Below are 19272 nucleotides of genomic sequence, written 5' to 3'. Positions count from 1 at the left end.
TTTCTTTGGAAAAGCTCTTTGATATAAATGATACATAAATTAAGAGAGAAAGAGACAAGAAAGGAAAATATTGTGGTGAGTATGATGGGATAAATATAGGAACATAAATCAATCCAAAAATGATAAACATAGGGATGTGTTGCACACAAAAAGAGATGGTAGAAACCAAGAAATTACTCATTGAATATCAAGATGTATTTTTGATGCAAGAGTATCCTAGGTTGCCTTCTTATCCTACTCATTTTTGTTCATTCTACAAGTTGGTACCCAGCAATTCCTTCATGTGCCTAAAAATTCCTTCATGTGCCTAGAAATTCCTTCATGTGCCTAGTTACTGTAGCAATTCCTTCACATGGCTAGAAATTCCTTCATGTGCCTAGCAATTCCTTCATGTGATGAGTTACTATAGAAATTCCTTCATGTGCCTAGAAATTACTTCATGTGCCAAGTTACTATAGCAATTCTTTCATGTTTTGAGTTACCCAATATATGTTGAGTGACTCTTCATGTGCCGAGTTACCCAGTGCATGCCTACTGTCAACATTTGGACATGATTTTTGTGAGCCAATTTGTGAGATTTATTTTGATCGCGACATTTTTGTTAAGATCTTTTCTTGGGATGTGTCTAGACTATTGTTGGGTTAACCTTCCTCTTATGTAATATTCTAAAATAATTTGTGAGCCATTTTGGCAAGTATATATTGAGTCTTTAGACTTAGAGTTAGGCAATTTTTTGGGGAAGAGGAATTTTGGAGAGAAGAACTAAAAGTGTGAATTTAAAGTTGGATCTTTGACTGTGAATGTATTCGTAATTGGCCATAACCAAGAAGGCCTTATAGATGGGTATGTATGAAGATTTTTTGATGAATCAATAAAATTATTTCTCTCTTCTTCCTCCTTTGGTTGCTATTCCTTTTGTTTTCTTTCATTGTGTTAATTCTTGTAGGGTGGTTTGGATAGTTGGGTGAGCCTTTGGCCCCAGTCATTCATCCTTTGCATGTGATAGTTGGTATCAAAGCTTGACATTCATCCTTGTAGAGATTGGATTGTATAGAACCCTAATTTGGTTTTGGTTGTTTGGAAAATCTACGAATTTCACCCATAACTTTCAGAGGGTTATGATCTTGTAGGAACCTAATTTTTAAAGATCGTTCATGGTAGAAGAAATATTGATGATGCTATATTGGATTAGTTGAGATAAATTGCAGAAAAATTAAATGTTATGCAAATAGCCCAAGGGAGAGGAACACATCTTCATGATGTAAGCAAGATCAAGATGAGGAAAGATTGTTGCAAGTGTTGTCTAGGGAAAATTCAAAGCCTATTGTATAAGTTGTTCCTTATGGTGGAAACTTGAATACCAATGTTGTGTTGGATTTGATCTTTGATATGGAGAAGTTATTTGAGTATGAAAACACTCCTGATAATATAAAGGTGAAGATTTTAGTCACTAAGTTGAAAGGTCATGCATCACTATGGTGGGAGCACTTGCAAACTACTAGACAAAGGAGAGGAAAGGAGAAGATTAGAACTTGGCCAAAGATGTTGAACAAGGTAAAGAAAAAATTCCTCCCTACTAATTATCAAGTTATCTTGTTGAGAAAGATACAAAATTTGAAATAAAAAGACATGACTATGAAAGAATGTACCCAAAAATTCTATAGATTGGACATTAGATCTGGACATGTGGTTGATGATGTTGAGAAAATTGCAAGGTACATTAATGGATTGAGATATAGAATACAAGATGAAATAAGCTTTATGAAGTTGGTAAGTGTAGAAGAAGCATATCAATATGCCTTGAAAGCTAAGGAGATCTTAGCAAAGAAGCATGAACAAAGACAAAGAGGTAGACATGGTAGATTCCAGAGAGGCAGAGGTGGATGTTATGGTGAAGGTAGTAGATCTAAAAAAATTATGTAGGATAAAGGAAAATATTAATGGAAGAATGATGACAAAGGAAATATTGAATTAAAAAGTGGTAATTCTTACCAAGGAGGCACTAATTCTTACTAAGGAAGAGGGTAATTCTTATTCTAGAGGTGGATTTTATAGTAATTCTTTTAGATGTGGTAAAGAGGGACATAGAGCTTTTTAATTTAGATCCTCTAAAAGTAGGCAAGGTAATAGAAATGCTATGATTCAAGGAGATGATGAGGGTTCACCAAGTGGACCTAAGGCTAGAGAAAATCTGATGGTTAGAAGAACCTTATGTAATAAGTGAAGTGATGAGGAACTTGTTTTAAGAAGAAGTCTTTTCAAGACAAGATGTAAGATGGCTAGAAAATGCTACAAAGTGATCATTGATAGCAGAAGTTCTATAAATTTGGCATCAAAGGAGCTGGTTACAAAGTTGCAATTATAGAGGCTGAAGCATCCTAAATCCTATCATGTTTCATGGATCAAAGATGAGTATAAGATATTGGTAAGTGAGCAATGTCTTGTGAATTTCAAGATTGGACATTACTTTGAAGAAGTTTTGTGTGATATTATGCCCATAGATTGTTTTCATATTTTTTTGGGTAGACCTTGGCAATATGATAGATATGCTATACGTGGGAAGATTGAATCAATATACTCTTTGGGTGAATGGGAAGAAGTAAATATTGTTGCATTTGATTGAAAGCCTAGATGAGGTTAGTTGCACTATAATAAAAATTTTCATGGTTAATGGGAAACAATTTGGAAAGGAAGTAAAGAAGAATCAAGTTTGTTTTTCTATAGTTCCTAGAGGACCAAGTGTTGGTAGTAATGACCAAGCAACACAAGCTATTAATTACCAAGTGATAGCAGATAATGATAGCCAAGTACTAGTAGAAATTACAAAATTGTTGAATGAGTATTAAGACATTATTGCTAATAATATTTATGATGTTTTACCTCTAGTAAGAAGTATAAGTCATTGTATAGATCTGATTCCTAGAGCTAGTTTGCCAAACAAAGCACCATATATATTGATAGCTATAGAGAATGAAGAACTTAATAGAAAAGTGCATGAGTTGTTACAAAAAGGTTTGATTAGAGCAAGCTTGAGTCCATGTGATGTACCTACTATATTAGCATCTAAAAAGAATGGAGAATGGAGAATGTGTACTATATCCAGAGCTATTAACAAGATCATATTGAAATATAAGTTTCTTATGCCAAGAATGGATAACGTAATGGATTGTTTGATTTGAGCAAAGTATTTTACCAAGATTGATTTGAAGAGTGGCTATCATCATATCAGAATTAGAGAAGGTGATGTGCTGGTGTTTTAAATGACCTAAAACTACTAAGCAACAAAATGCTTAATACCAAGATGACAATACTCACACAATCTAAAGACTAGCCAACTCTTAATAACAAGTGTATGTGGAAAGCATTTGGGCCCAACTTCAACAAAACCAAGGGTGGTTTTCTACTCTTCTGGCTCTGTAAAACCAGGGTGGGTATACCCAGGGATGATTCAAGATTAGGAAAAATGTATGAGGATTATTTTTAGTTTCATTCTGATTCTCATCTTAAATCTTTAAATACATACACAATTCTTGATAACTTGATAAACACATCCCATACAATAGATATGGCCAAAAATTCTTCGATAGATCTGCAGGTGTTCTCAGCAAAAGTGGTTAATTGAAGCTAAAATAGTCCATGGAGACAATTACTAGCCAACTTTTAAGATGTATAGGAAATAAAAGTAAAATTGATTTAATTCTACATTTTTGACAACCATTTGTGACATATTTCTCTTTCAGTTGGATCAAATTTGATCAATTCCTAATCCATTAGGGCTCAGAGTCTAGTACAAATTTCTAGATCCAATTTTTTGCCTTACAATAAATTTCATCAACAATTCTTATCAGAACTCATCATTCAAAATCCTTTCCACTACTACAGCAACCTTATCATATTCATTAGAGCTTTTACTTAATCCATTGAATTAATAGCAGTGATAAACATATATACAACCTAACTAGATTGAATTCAATTGCATAAACCTTTACCTATACAACATCAAGCTAACCAAGTAATCAAAAGGAGACAAAGTTTAGAAAGAACTAATATGGGAAAAGTTCATAATTTGTATTCATTTTCTTTGAAAATTGTATACAATTTACAGTAAACTCAGAATGACCTTTAGAAGACACGCCTTCATTCTATATTCATGTATTCTCAAGATCTGACAAAAAAAATACACCACCAATTCATTTAAAACAATGGACCAAAATAAGACTAAGTATTTTATTTAGGAAAATAGAATTCAACCTCTTCCTCTAGCCCTAGGATCTCACTTATATAATGTGAGATGCAACAAGCTTCAAGCTAAAAGAAAATGACAGGTGTCTTTTACAAGGAAAAAATTATATACACCTATCACAAAATGACAAAAATGTTGGTAACAGAAGATGTCCAAATCAAAACATTCCTTTTGGTGGGTCAGCTTCTATCACATGCTTTAATGTCACTAAGTTGGCTATCATTCTGATCCTTCCTTGTATGCAATAGCCAAATTAACCAATGATGAAGTTTTTTTTGATGATGGCACGTCAAACTCCATCTTTGGGCTTTCACCATCTTTATCTTGTATTATGGGAGTAACTTCTACCTTTTCCCCTTCTTTAGTTGTACAACATCCTATGGTCTCGGGTCTGTAGTTGAAGGTAACAGATTATCCTTGTCTTTTTCTTCCAGTTGGGTCTAAGTAGTGACAGGGTCAATGATTTGGATCTCCTCACCTTGTACCTCATCATTGTCACTTTCATCTTCATCAAACTATTCACTAGGAGCCATGTCTGCCATCCACTTGTCAAATAATGTGTCATCTGGCCAATTGAACTAAAAAATATCCCTCTGTCTTTTTAGCACATATTCAGCTTCATTATTAATGGCAACAAATTCTTGTTTTAAAGAATCAAAGAATATTTGGGCCTTCACCATTTCTTCTGTTGTGGTAGCCCACCATGCATGCCCTATTTCATTTATGACTTGATTTATCCTTAAACAAAATAAATCGTCAAGTTCTTTTGCCCATTCCTCTTTACTTTTCAAATTATTTATTTTTTCAAGGGCATGAGGAAACAAACTAAATTTTTGGCTCGTGTACTTGTTCAAGTAGCCTACTATTACCTTTTGTAAATGAATTCTTTTATTGTCAAAATCAGTAAGATCAGAAATAATATCAAATGTTTTCTATATTTGATCAAAAGAATCATCTATAACAAAGAAACACAAAAAATTTATTGCTTTCTCCCTTCTTACCCATTTATTCACAATAGGCTTTAGAGCCTCATCATTGGCCTTCAAATCCTCCTAGATACTAATCACCCTAGCCAACCAATCATAAATTAGCGGCCATTCAACTTTGTCACCCAAATATGTGAGAGATTTTCTTAGTTTATCTTCATATTTGGATTCCAATTCTACATGTAAGGCATATAGTTTACCTTTTTCTTCTTCAAAATCCTCACCAGTGTAATACTGTGGCTTTTGGGGTGTATCTAGTATTTCTATGATGGGGATGGATTTGAAAGGTTAGACTGGGGGGCGAGGGTATGTTATTCTAGGCCTGATGGATTTTCCCAATAGCTTTCTCTCAAGCTCAATTCTCTTTTTTACCTCTTTATTATAAGCATTCACCACTGTCTCATACTTGCTCTATAATTCAAACATGACTTGTTCCTCCTTCTTAGCAGTGGCCAAAAGAAACTTGGAAGAATCCACATTCTAGTATGCTACCTGTACATGGGAGGTGTCACCAACTCTTCTCACAAGTATATTCCCCATTAATCTAGACTCATTTGGTTACGATGATGTAGCTCTAGATCCTCTCTTAAATGACCAACTGACCAATGTAGCTTGATCTTCAATAAATGTAGTACCTTGAAAGTCCTTTTTATTTGGGCCTTGCAACTCCAATCTATTTGAAACAGAATTGAAAATTAATGCATCTCCAATATCCCAATTAGGAAACAATAGTATGTTAGAAGTCTTTACCATTTGCCTTCCCTCTTCAGGGGTAATTTTCTAGAACTCTTGCATCATTTGTTCCTTTATTTTTTCTTGGATGGAGGCTTCATCCATTTATGAATTCTCTGTTTTCAATTTTTTTCACTTTTCCTCAAACATATTCATGTTTTCTCTCTAGGCAAACTGTTGAAAAGCCCTAGATTTCACAAAATTATCATCAGCCAAAAATTGATGACTTGCCTATTCTAATATAGGGTGCAATTCCCTTCCTCTATAATCAACTATTGTTAGGTCCAGACTTGGTAGAGGAGGCTCTAGAGGGTTACCTTCATCTAATTCTGCTTGAGTAATAAAAATACCTCCCTATGATCCCATCTCCTCAACTTGCTCACCTATGAGCTATTCTTCTCCAATCCTCAAAGGAGATTGAGTGGGTGAATGTTCCTCAACTTGAGGCCTCTCTTCTCTTATTACCTTTTTCCTCTTGGGACTAGGCTCATCAAGTCTCTCTTCTAGGGTTGTACTAGTGGATCCCATTATTTATTTGCCCTTATCTATAGGAGCCCTTTCGTTTTGAATTACAGTGTAACCAGGCTTTCTTTGTACAATTATTTGACTAGCTCCTATATTAGGAGTGAAAACCAACCTCCTCATGACATCTCTAGCCTTATCAGGATGAGAATCAAATAACATTTGTTTCTTCTCATTCATGGCTTCCATTATTGCAGGGAAGTTACTCATGAGTTTATTTATTCTATCAGCCTCTATATTAGCACTATCTAAAGGATTATAATTTTGATCAAAACAATGAATGAATTCTAAGACCCAGGAGTAAACTCTCCACTTTTCTTTCTTAGTTTCTTGTTCCTATAATGAGAATTCATTTCTTATAATGTCCTCTAGATAATATGAATCATGTTTGACCGGTCCTAGCTTAATCCTATGCCTCAAAGTCTGATTGAAAGACCCCTCAGAATCACAAAAATGAGGATGGGAGACAACCATCATATACTGATCCAAAAATTTATACATAAAGAGCCAACCCCCTTTTTTAATTAAAAACTAATGGGCCACTATGTAGCTAGGGAAAATTGACCCTAGTTGCCTTTTCAACAAAAAAATTTCTTCTATTCCTCCTAGTTGCCACAAAACTTCTTCCATTCCTACCTTTAGAGGTACTTGGTAAGGCAAGATATGAGGACTCCCTTTAAAACCATAGATTTTGAAAATAGTAGAAATAAGGTAAGGAATAAAATCTCCCCAATTATGTGAGACTTTCAAATTATGGGGGCTATCCATAGGCCTAATGAGACTCATCAGTACCTTAGGGATTTTGAGATTGTCACTCAATATGAGACATCTTAATTCAGAAGCAAAATATCTTTCAAATCTGACAAAACTAGCATTATTTACATCCCAAGTCATATCTGTGCTCCACAACTAGACTAGTAGTGTTTTCCCATTTTCCTCTCTGTTCAATTCCATCTCATTATTGAAAAATGTCACCCCCTTAAACAAGAACATGTGCATCAATAGAGAGTAGTGGCCAAAAGTTTTTTCCACTTTTCCTTTCGCAATTCCAACCAAACCAATGTGAATTTCTTTAGCTAAAAAGGAGGCAAAATCAAAGATAGCATCCACACCAAAAGAAGCAATTTGAACCATCATATCATAAGGCCAAAGGGCATGAAATCCTGCTCATCCTCACCAAAAACACAGCACAGGGTCCTATATATTTCTATAGCCTAGGAAGTGAAAAGACTCTTCTTAAAAGGTTTTCTAGAGGCTGCAGTAATTATTGGCAGAGTTCCTATAGTACCAATGTGTGCTCTTAGTGCACCTCCCCTAATTACATCTCTCTTTGCTTTGTATTCTTTTTCTAATTCTAGTAAATTGATTGGCACATGGTAATCTAATAATGGTTCTAAGTGAAAAACTTCTCTAATTTCTTTAGGGCTAATTGAGACTAGAGGCACACCATCATTTCTTCTCACAACCCTAAAGGCTTGATCATAATTTTTGGCAATGTCTTCTAGCAAATCATAATCCATGAAAACACTTAAAACTACTAGCTTTCCTGAATCAAAATTCTAGATATTAGTGTGAGGGGCAAACAACTTCCTTTCTGAAAACCACTTCTTAAACAAAACAAGGCCAGTTTGAGTAGTTACTGCATCCCTAACCTAGTTCTCCTTGTCATATAAGCCATTAGCAAATTTAAGCCTAGGGTTTAATGAAATTAACCACTTAACCTGCGCAAGCTGTATAGTGGATCCTGGGAGTAATTCTAACAAATCATCATGGACATTCCTATCCATATAGTTAACTTGCCCAAAAAATGCTTTCTTAGGAGGCATCTTGATTGTAATAATGGGAACTAGAATGTCATAGAGGTTATGTGTGAGTACTTACTTGATTCACTAGAATTATCCTTCTTTGAACTTCTGTAGTTTCTCTCTAATAGATGTGGGATTGCTTTATGTCTTTACCAAGCTTAGCATAGTGTGATCGACAAGTTCTTATGTTCAGAAAACATGAAATCTTTATTGATGTGGGACTAGAATGAATGAAAATCATCTGTATTATACTCTATTTTTTCACGCATGAAGCTTTCATTCATCATAAATGTGCATAATAGGAAAATAGAGTAGCATCACACTTCTTTTTTAAGTTTGCACCGTTGATCCTTGAAAAATCCTATGATCCCAGAATGAAAACTAGGTTGACTCAATGTTCCTTTTAGCACGCTAGCAATCACACCAATAAAATGCCTCCATCTGTATCTTTCCTTCAAAGTGGGCATTTCAAACTAGACGCACAGATGACAAGGACATGTGTTATCAACTTGTTAGCTCGATATACTTATCTTTCGAGCACCTTTCCATAGTGAGCTAACGATAACCACTGATCTTGCTTTGATCATACAGCAGATACTCGAAGCAACTTTTAAGAACACAATGGTGGGTCCCTCACTTGTTAATTCACTATACTTAACTCTCGCACATCTCTTCATAGCGAGTTAACAAGCACCGTCGATCCATACTTGATCTTGTGGACAGTAACTTACTGCAACACTAGTGGGCCATCACTCGCTAACTCACTATGCCTAACTTTCAAGCATCTTTTCATAGCAAGCTAATAATGGCCTTTGATCCTAGTTTGATCCAAAAATCAAAATTCTTTGTGTGCTTCGTGCATGGTGAGTGGGTCCATATACAACTGTCGCTAAGATGGTTGAACACGATGGCACACACATGTACTCCTTTTTATTTGTTAATGACATTACATGTTCTTGGCCTTGCTGCGTTTGTGATTTTCAGGCGGGTCACCACGTTGCTATCGAAAAAAACATTAAAAATCTAGCTAGCAACCTCCTAGTAGATAGATGTCAGGACATAAAGCTCAACTTGAAGAAATAAAAGCAAAATCTACACAATATTTTCTTTGGGATCCTCAAAATCACTTCTTGTTATAAAAGAACCTCATGTTTTCCAATGATCAGGTCCTTGCTAAGTCACTACTGAGAAAGTGGTGTTTATTTCGGCTAGTGATTATAGCGACCTTTGACAGATTCTCATTTTTGGTGATAGAAAAAAAAACACACACTGACTGAAAAAACCACCAATAAATGCTGGTGTCAGAGAAGGTGGTTGTGCACATTTATAATGCAGTGTGGGAACTTTCATGGTCATATCAGTCTTGTTGAGAGAACATTACCCTTTTGCAAAATCCAAGCATTCGCTACGTCACCACTGGCAAGTCACATGAATTTTTCCAATAGTGACTTAGCGAATGTCAGAAAAACTTGGATTTCATGACACCATTCACAATTTTCTTCATGTGCAGCTATTCTCAAAACTAACAAGCTTGGGATATAGTATGTGCTAAAATTTACCTTATGCTTAACATTAATTCTCAGCCCTAGATTTCACCCTTTTCAGTATCACAGACATGTGTCATCAAGCTTGTTAACTCGCTATACTTATCTTTTGAGCATTTTTCCATAGCGAGTTAACAATGACCATAGATTCAAAAGGATCCGATGGTGGGGTAAAACTAACTCAACATGGGCAGGAAAAGAATATTTGCTTATCCTCATATTTTTAAAATTTTCCTGCCAAGGAAAAAATTAAAAGGGATAGGATATAGGGGTTCAACAAAAAATTTTAGAGGCTAACAAAATGTGACTTAGCCAGAAATCCTATTCACCATTAATGGAGATAATCTGAATTTTCTATTCTGAACAATAGAAATTTATTACACAAAAATTTAGACCAACATGATGAATGGAAGACTTCTTTGAAGACAAAAGATGGTTTGTATGAATGGTTGGTTATGCCTTTTGGTTTGACTAATGCATCTACTACTTTCATGAGGTTGATGAATGAAGTTCTGAAAAGATTCTTGGGTAAGTTTTTTATTTTTGATTTGGATGATATTCTGATATTCAGCAAGACTAAGGAAGAATATCTTGAGCATATTAGAAAAGTATTGTAGAGGTTGAAAGAGGAAAAATTGTTGATTAATCTAAAAATGTGTTATTTCATATAAGAGAAAATTGTGTATTAAAGATTTGTGATTTCATCTAATGGTTTGAGGATGGATCCTAAGAAGGTTAAAGCAATTTTGGAATGACCTACACCTAAGAATGTGGGTGAGGTAAGATCATTTCATGGTTTGGCTAGTTTTATAGAAAGTTTATAAAGAATTTTAGTTCTATTTGTAATTTTATGATTGTGACAACGAGGGGAGATAAAAAGGACTTCAAGTGGACATATGGAGTTGATAAGAGTTTTGAGACTTTGAAAAAAAAGGTTGCTAAATTACCTGTATTGGCTTACTTGATTTCAAAAAATTATTTCAAGTTGAATGCGATGCATGTGGTAATGAAATTGGAGCTATATTAAGTCAAGAAGGGAAACTTATTGCTTTCTTTAGTGAAAATTTGAATGATGCTAAAAGGAAGTATTATGTGTATGATCAAGAGTGTTATGCTATTGTCCAAGTGTTGAAGAAGTGGAGACATTATTTTATTCCTAAAGAATTTGTACTGTATACTAATCATAAAGCTTTAAAATACTTGGGAAGTCAACATAAATTGAATCAAAGAGATATGAAGTGGCTTGAGTACTTGCAGAGTTTTACATTTGTGATCAAGCATAAGAGTGGAGTTACTAACAGAGTTTTTGATATATTGAGTAGAAGATGTTCTTTGTTGACTTCAATGAAGGTTGAAGTTGTATGATGCTAATCTTGATTTTTTTGAGGCATGGAGAGAGTGCAAAGTACCAAATCTAATAGATCACATAAGTATGATGAGTATTTCATTCAAGAAGGTATGTTGTTCAAAGTTATTTAGTTGTGTATTCCTAGAAGTTCTATGAGGTTGAATTTGATTAAGGAAAAGCGTAGTGGTGGATTAGCTAGACATTTTGGAATTGATAAGACATTGATTTTTTTGAAAGAGAAGTATTATTGGCCACAAATGTATAAGGATGTTTATAAATTTGTAACGAGTTGTGGAGTTTATCAAGTTGCAAAAGGGGTGAGTCAGAATATTAGTTTGTATACACCTATTATTGTTCTTGAGAAACCTTGGACTGACATCAGTATGGATTTTGTTCTTGGATTGCCTAGGATAGTGAAAGGGTATGATTCTATATTTGTTGTAGTGGATAGATTTTATAAGATGGCTCATTTCATACCATGTAAGAAGACATTAGATGTTGAGCATGTTGCTAAAATTTTCTTTAAAGAGATTTTGAGATTGCATGGATTACCAAGAAGTATTATTTCTAATAGAGATAGTAAGTTTGTTGGTTATTTTTGGAAGAATTTGTCGAAGAAGATGGGTACTAAGCTAAAGTTTAGTTATACATTCCATCCACAAATAGATGGACAAATAGAGGTTGTGAATAGAAGCTTGGGTAATTTGCTAAGATGTTCAATTTGGAATATGACAAGTGATTGGGAGATGGTATTGGCACAAACTAAATTTGCATATAACAATTTTGTGAATAGGAATATAGGGAAGACATATTTTGAGATTGTTACTAGAATGCATCCTAGAGGTATATTAGATTTGAAAGATGTTAGTGGTGAAGAAAAGAGAAGCACTACAGGAGAAGAATTTGATAATTTTATGGAGTCTTTGAATAAGGAAGTGAAGTTGAGGTTGGAACAAAGAAATCCAAAGTATAAGGGGAATGCTGGTCAATCTAGAAGACACCATGATTTTCAAGTTGGTGATGAGGTGATGGTTCATCTAAAGAAAGGAAGATTCCTAGTTGGAACATACAGTAAGCTAAAGATTAAAAAAATTGGACCTTATAAGATCTTGAAGAGGTTTGATAGTGGTAATGCTTATGAAGTTGAGTTACCTGATGACATGGATAAATCCCCTATATTCAATGTTGCTAATTTTTATATGTATCTTGAGTTAGAGGATGAAGTTATTATATCAGATGATTATCCTAAGAAGTAGATTAAAGAAGTTTAATAGATATTGGATCAAAGATTTGGCAAGAGCACAAGGGGAAGATTACTATGAATATCTGGTGAAGTGGAAGAATAGACTTATTGAAGATGCTTCATGGATTTCTCAATTTGAGTTGGATTCAGCTTAGGTTGTGACATCTCAATGATTCAAGAGAATAATTTCTTTCAACCTTGGTTTTTTGATGTAGGAGCATCCTAGGTTTCCTTGTTATCCTACTCATTTTTGTTCATTCTACAGGTTGATGCCTAGCAATTCCTTCATGTGCCTAGTTAGTATAGCATTTCCTTCATGTGTCTAGCAATTTCTTCATGTTCCTAGCAATTCTTTCATGTGCCTAGTTACTATAGAAATTATTTCATGTGCCTAGTAATTCATTCATGTGTCTAGAAATTCTTTCATGTGCCTAGTTACTATGGCAATTCCTTCATGTGCCAAGTTACTGTAGAAATTCCTTCATCTTCCTAGCAATTCCTTCATGTGTCAAGTTACTATAGCAATTCCTTCATGTGTCGAGTTACTATAGCAATTCCTTCATAATCCTAGCAATTCCTTCATGTGTCGAGTTACTGTACCAATTCCTTCAAGTGTTGAGTTACCCAGTGTATGTGGAGTGACTCTTCATGTACTGAGTTACCCATTGTATGTTGAGCATCAACATTTGGTCATGATTTCTACGAGCTAACTTGTAGGATTTATTTGGATCATGACATTTATGTTAAGATATTTTCTTGGGATGTGTCTAGACAATTGTTGGGTTAGCCTTCCTCTTATGTAATGTTCTAAGATAATATGTAAGCCATTTTGGCAAGTATATATAGAGTGTTTAGGCTTAAAGTTAGGCAAGTTTTGGGGGAAGAGGAATTCTGGAGAGCAAAATTGAAAGTGTGAATTTGTAGTTGGATCTTTGTATGTGAATGTGTTTGTAATTGGCCATAACCTAGAAGGCCTTATAGCTGGGCATGTACGAAGATGTTTTTATGAATCAATAAAAATATTTCTCTCTTCTTCTTCCTTTGGTTTCTATTCCTTGTGTTTTCTTCCATTGTGTTAACTCTTGCAGGGTGGTTTGGATAGTTGGGTGAGCCTTTGGCCCTAGTTATTCATCCTTTTCCTGCGTTAATTTTGTTGGAGCTATGAAAATCTGAAACATTTCATGGATGGGAAATTCAAGCATGAAATAACCCTTAAGATAGGAGCAACATGAGTCAAATAGAAATGAAGGAACTACAACCCTATAATTGAATGAGAAGTCTTCAAGGAGATTGATAGAATGTTGTAGGTTAGGATCGTATATCCTATTCATCACTCTACTTGGGTAGCTAACATTGTTCCGAGGAAGAAGAATGGAGAGATAAAGATTTGTGTGGATTTTAGAAATATAAATCAGGCTTCTTTGAAAGATAGCTTTTCACTTCCCAACATGGATCATCTCTTGTAGACTGTTGTAGGTTCAGAGATGATGTTTAGGTTAGATGGCTTTTCAAGGTATAACCAAATTCAAATAGATGAAGTAGATCAGATCAAGACAACATTCACCATCCCTTGGGGTACTTTTGCATATAATAGGATTCCTTTTTGATTAATTAATGTAGGTGCAACATTTCAATGTTCAATGAATTTAGCTTTTGGTGATTTGAAAGATAGAATCATTGTTGTGTACCTTGATGATTTGACAAGCCTTTCTAAGAAAAGAAAAGATCACAATCAAAGACTTAGAAAGGGTACTGCAAAGTTGTAGAGATCATGGTGTCTCAGTGAATCCCAAGAAATTAATTTTATGTGTAAGAGTAGGTAAATTACTTGGTCATATTGTATCTCATGAGTGGGTGAAGATTGATCTAGATAGAGTTCCCCATTCAAAAATTAAGTCTTCCATTGAGAAAAAATGGAGTAAAATCTTTCTTTGACTAGGTAAATTTCTGAAGGAGATTCATGCCTAATTTCTCTAAAATAGTTAGGTGTGTAGTAGATATGATGAAGGGTAATAAAGATTTCAAATGGGGTGATATTGGAAAAAAAGGAATTTTGAAGACATCAGAGGTGCTATTTTTAAAGCCCTTGTTCTTGTTCATCAAGACTATACTAAAGATTTCATCATATATTGTTATGCATTAGACCATACAATGTCAGCTATATTGATGAAGGAAAATAAAGAAGGAATACAAGCTCCAATTTATTTCATCAGTATGCCATTGAAGAATCAAGAATTGAGATACTCACAAATGGAGAAACATGCATATGCGGTGGTGGGAGCTCTCAAGAACTTTAGGTTTTATATTTTGCATTCACATTCATTGATACATGTGCCAAATTCTATAGTGAAAAGTATCTTGACACAACAAGAAATTGGTTGCAGTAATAGAGGAGCTTGGATAGAAAATTTCCAAGGGTATAATATAGAAATTAATGCAACCAAACTTGTGAGAGGAAATGCACTTTGTAAAGCCTTGGCAAAAGATCAAAAAATTGAAGAAGATACTCCAAAAGTTCTCATGGAAAGTCTTCAAGATCCTTGGTTTTCAAATATTACATATTTTTTGAATTATGATGAGTGTCTTGATGGATTAAGCACTATGAAGAGGAGAGATCTAAAAACAAAGGTCTTAAAGCATGTATTTCATGATGATGTTTTATATAAGAAAGCTATTAAATTTTTCTAGCACTTTCACATCATTCAAAATTTTAAGGAAATGCTACTATTGGCCTAGTATATTTAATGATGCATATAAGTGGGTTGTTAATTATGAAAAATGTAAGATGTTTATTGCTAAACCTCAACTAGTTGTCTTGCATCTTTCATCAGTGGTGATTGAAGCTCCTTTTCATCAATGGGGTTTAGATTTTATAAGCCCAATCAATCCCCCTTCTAGTCAAGGATATTATTATATAATAACTACCACATATTATTTTAGTAAATGGGTGGAAGCCAAACCTATGAATAAGACTTCATCAAAGATAGTCTGTGAATTCCTTAAAGAATATATATTGATCAAAATTGAAATTCCTATGAAATTGACAATGGATAATGGATCTTGTTTCTCTTCCTTATAAATTGTTAAATTTTTTTATGATAATGGTATCCAAGTTGGTCATTCTTCTTGTTATTTTCCTCAAGGAAATGGGTAGGCTAAATATAGCAATAAGAATCTAATTAATATTTTGAAGAAATTAGTCTCGAATAATCAAAAAAGTTGGCACAAGAAGATACATGATTCTTTATGGGTAGATAGAACCACACCTAAAAGAGCCATTAGTATCTCACCTTTTGAGTTAGTTTATGGAGTAGAAGCTAATTTTCCATTGCCTCTAGAGATTTTTGCATGTAAGTTGAAGATTATGATTGAAGAGGATTCTTTCAAAGATGGATTAGAAAAGAGAATTTTGTATCTCACTAAATTGCAAGAAGAAAGGGAATAAATGATTTAAAGAATCATTGAACACTAAGAAAGAATGAAGAAATTATATGATAAAAGAGCAAGACAAAGGAAATTCATGGAAGGTGATTTGGTCCTATTGTGGGATAAGAGACATGAACCAAGAAGAATGCACTCTAAGTTTTAGTATTTGTGGAAAGGGCCATTTCAGATCATGCAAGTGAACTAGAACAACTCTTGTGATATTTCTATCAAGATTTAACTATGATTTTGAGTCAAAATCATTGACACATGTTTCATGAGTAGTGATTCAACATGAATCCATCTCTCATGAGAATAAATGGAACACTAAGCACTCATTAGATCTAGGTGATACTCACAAGGTTGAAGCACTGAGACTTCCCAAGAGGTCATGCATCCAAGTACTACTCTAGCCTAAGTGCACTTATCTATAGGATTTCCTCCATGGTTAAACCCAAAGCTTACAACCCTATTTGAAAAACCTTCACCAAGTTTTGTGCCTTATGAACCATTAATTAGAAAGCCTCTTAAGCTCATCAATTGATAAGTAGGAGATAATTTCCACATCAAGTCAAATTGTGATATTTCTATCAAGATTTAACTTTGTGATTTTGAGTCAAACTAATTGACCCATGTTTCATGAGTAGTGATTCAAAATGAATAAATATCTCATTAAAATAAATAGAACAATTATCACTCATTAGATCTAGGTGATGCTCATAGGAGTGAAGCATCAAGACTTCCTAGGAGGTCACCCATCCTAGTACTACTCCAACTTGAGCATGCTTAACTATAGAGTTTCGTCCATGGTTAAAACCAAAGCTTGAAACCCTATTTACAAAACCTTCACCAAGTGTTGTTCCTTATGAACCATTCATTAGAAATCCCTTTAACCTCATCAATTGATAAGTAGGAGATAATTTCCACAATAAGTCAAACTGTGATATTTCTATTAGGATTTAACTGTGTAATTTTGAGTCAAACTTATTGACCCATGTTTCATGAGTGGTGATTAAACATGAATCTATCTCTCATGAAAATAAATGGAACACTTATCACTCATTAGATCTAGGTGATGCTCACAGAAGTGAAGCACTAAGACTTCCCGAGAGGTCACCCATCCTAGTACTACTCCAACCTAAGCGTGCTTAACTATAGAGTTTCCTCCATGGGTAAACCCAAAGCTTTCAACCCCATGTTCAAAGACTTCACCAAGTTTTTTACCTTATGAACCATTCATTAAAAAGCCCCTTATGATCATCAATTTATAAGTAGGAGATAATTTCCATAGCAAGTCTAATTGTGATATTTCTATCAAGATTTAACTATGTGATTTTGAGTCAAACTCATTGACCCATGTTTCATGAGTAGTGATTTAACATAAATAAATCTCTCATGAGAATAAATGGAACACTTAGCACTCATTATATCTAGGTGATTCTCACAAGGGTGAAGCACCATTACTCCCTGAGAGGTCACCCATCCCAGTACTACTCTAGCCTGAGAACACTTAACTACAGAGTTTCCTCCATAGTTAAACCCAAAGCTTGCAACCCCATTTGCAAAACCTTCATCAGGTGTTGTGACTTATGAATTATTCATTAGAAAGCCCCTTAATCTCATCAATTGATAAGTAGGAGATAATTTCCATATCAAGTTAAATTGTGATATGTCTATTAGGATTTAACTGTGTGATTTTGCGTCAAACTCATTGACCCATGTTTCATGAGTAGTGATTAAACATGAATCCATATCTCATGAGAATAAATAGAACACTTAGCACTCATTGGATCTAGAATAACTCTTTCAAGTTGGCATACCCAACTAGAAAAGCCCTTCTATGTTCTTATAATGGGTAGGATTTGAAGTTTTATCAAATGCAAAACTAAAGCAGGTAACCCCTGCATAGTAGCTAGTTAGGTAGGTTCTTCTTTGATATAGTTTTCTTTAGCTTAGTTTCTCATTTTCTTATTTAGTTTATATTTTTTCCTAGGTTAATATGTTCCTTTTGGTTTCCAAGTTCTCACCTTATTGTGTAGAACCAGAGATTGGTAGGATTCTTTTAAGAATTCACATAATTAAATATCTAGTTAGAGCTAGGTGTTGCCATGATATTAGTTACCCTTTATTTTTCAATATTTTAGGATTAGGGTTGAGTCAATGTGATTTCATATTTGTGTCTAGATTTCTCTTTAGGAAATTCTCTTATCTTCTATCCCTTTGGGTGCATTTAGGTGGGCATTTAAAAGAAATCTAATGCATTTATTCATATTAGGTGATTAGGAAAAGGTGGGTAAGTTTATGCATTTCCTAGATGAGAGGGAAGTTGTTAAAAAACCCTAAATCTATGGCCAAGTGTTTCATTGAAGATGTAATACAAGTAGAATAGAGAGATCATAGGCATATTCAAAGAAAATGGTAGTGGAGAACATCAAGGACTGAGGCTTAAAGATGATATGTAGATTGTGAGGACAAGCTAGAAGGAAGATCAGTTGAATTTGATACAGAGTCAATGCTAAAAGATGAAAAAATGGTGAAAGAACCCTGTCAAATGTGGTATGACTCTTTTTTTAAATCCAATCAATGGTTGATATTTAATCCACATGTTGACATTACAAATTTGATAATTCAAATAGCTCAAATATTAAATACGATCAAGGGATGGTGTTTTAAGATTGAATTATAAGTTTCCAATGATGCATTTCCTCAGCCATCAGATCTTAAAAGATACATGCTTATCATTATGTCACTTTCTAAAGTTGAACAAGGAATAATCATGGAAAGATGGTGACAAGTTGACACCTATCTATGGGGCCCAAATTAGGGTAAGACCTTAAGAAGAATCATCATCGTAGATCAAGCTTAAGATCAAGGGTTGTCATTATATCACCATGAAAATTTTCTCCATTGTTAATCATGGTGACATAATGATAGAGAAACATGTTTCCTAATGGGCCCATCACATTATACAATGCATTTTTTCTCCCAGTCATTAGATTCTCCAAGAAATGAAAAAGTGCCACCTATTTTCCATGTTGTACATAGCTGGAAGGTGGACCGCTACCACAAAGAAAACAAGGGAGTTAAGATCTTTTAATCGCAACTATCATATCTTGAGAAAATAAATTCTTTTCATTATGTCACTTTCAAAAGATACAAGGAAAATAATCAAAGTGACATAATGAATATTTGATATGTGTATGTGGGTCAACCCATGAAGAAAGTCATAAAGGAGAATCACTAGGTTTTAATCATAATCATTGGTTTAAGATTGACAGCTAGAATTCAAAATTGTTATGACCATTGAGATACAAATTATATGGTTTTGGTGCCAACAATAAGATATGAAGGAAATGAAGATTTTGATAGAGTTTTCTAAAGCTGCATGAAGATAAATAGTGACTAGTTATTCTTAGAGGTGTCATG

Source organism: Cupressus sempervirens, chromosome 11, assembly GCF_028749045.1.
Source record: "Cupressus sempervirens isolate cs-2001-9-10 chromosome 11, ASM2874904v1, whole genome shotgun sequence".
NCBI lineage: Eukaryota > Viridiplantae > Streptophyta > Pinopsida > Cupressales > Cupressaceae > Cupressus > Cupressus sempervirens.
Note: the sequence above shows the minus strand (reverse complement) of the source record.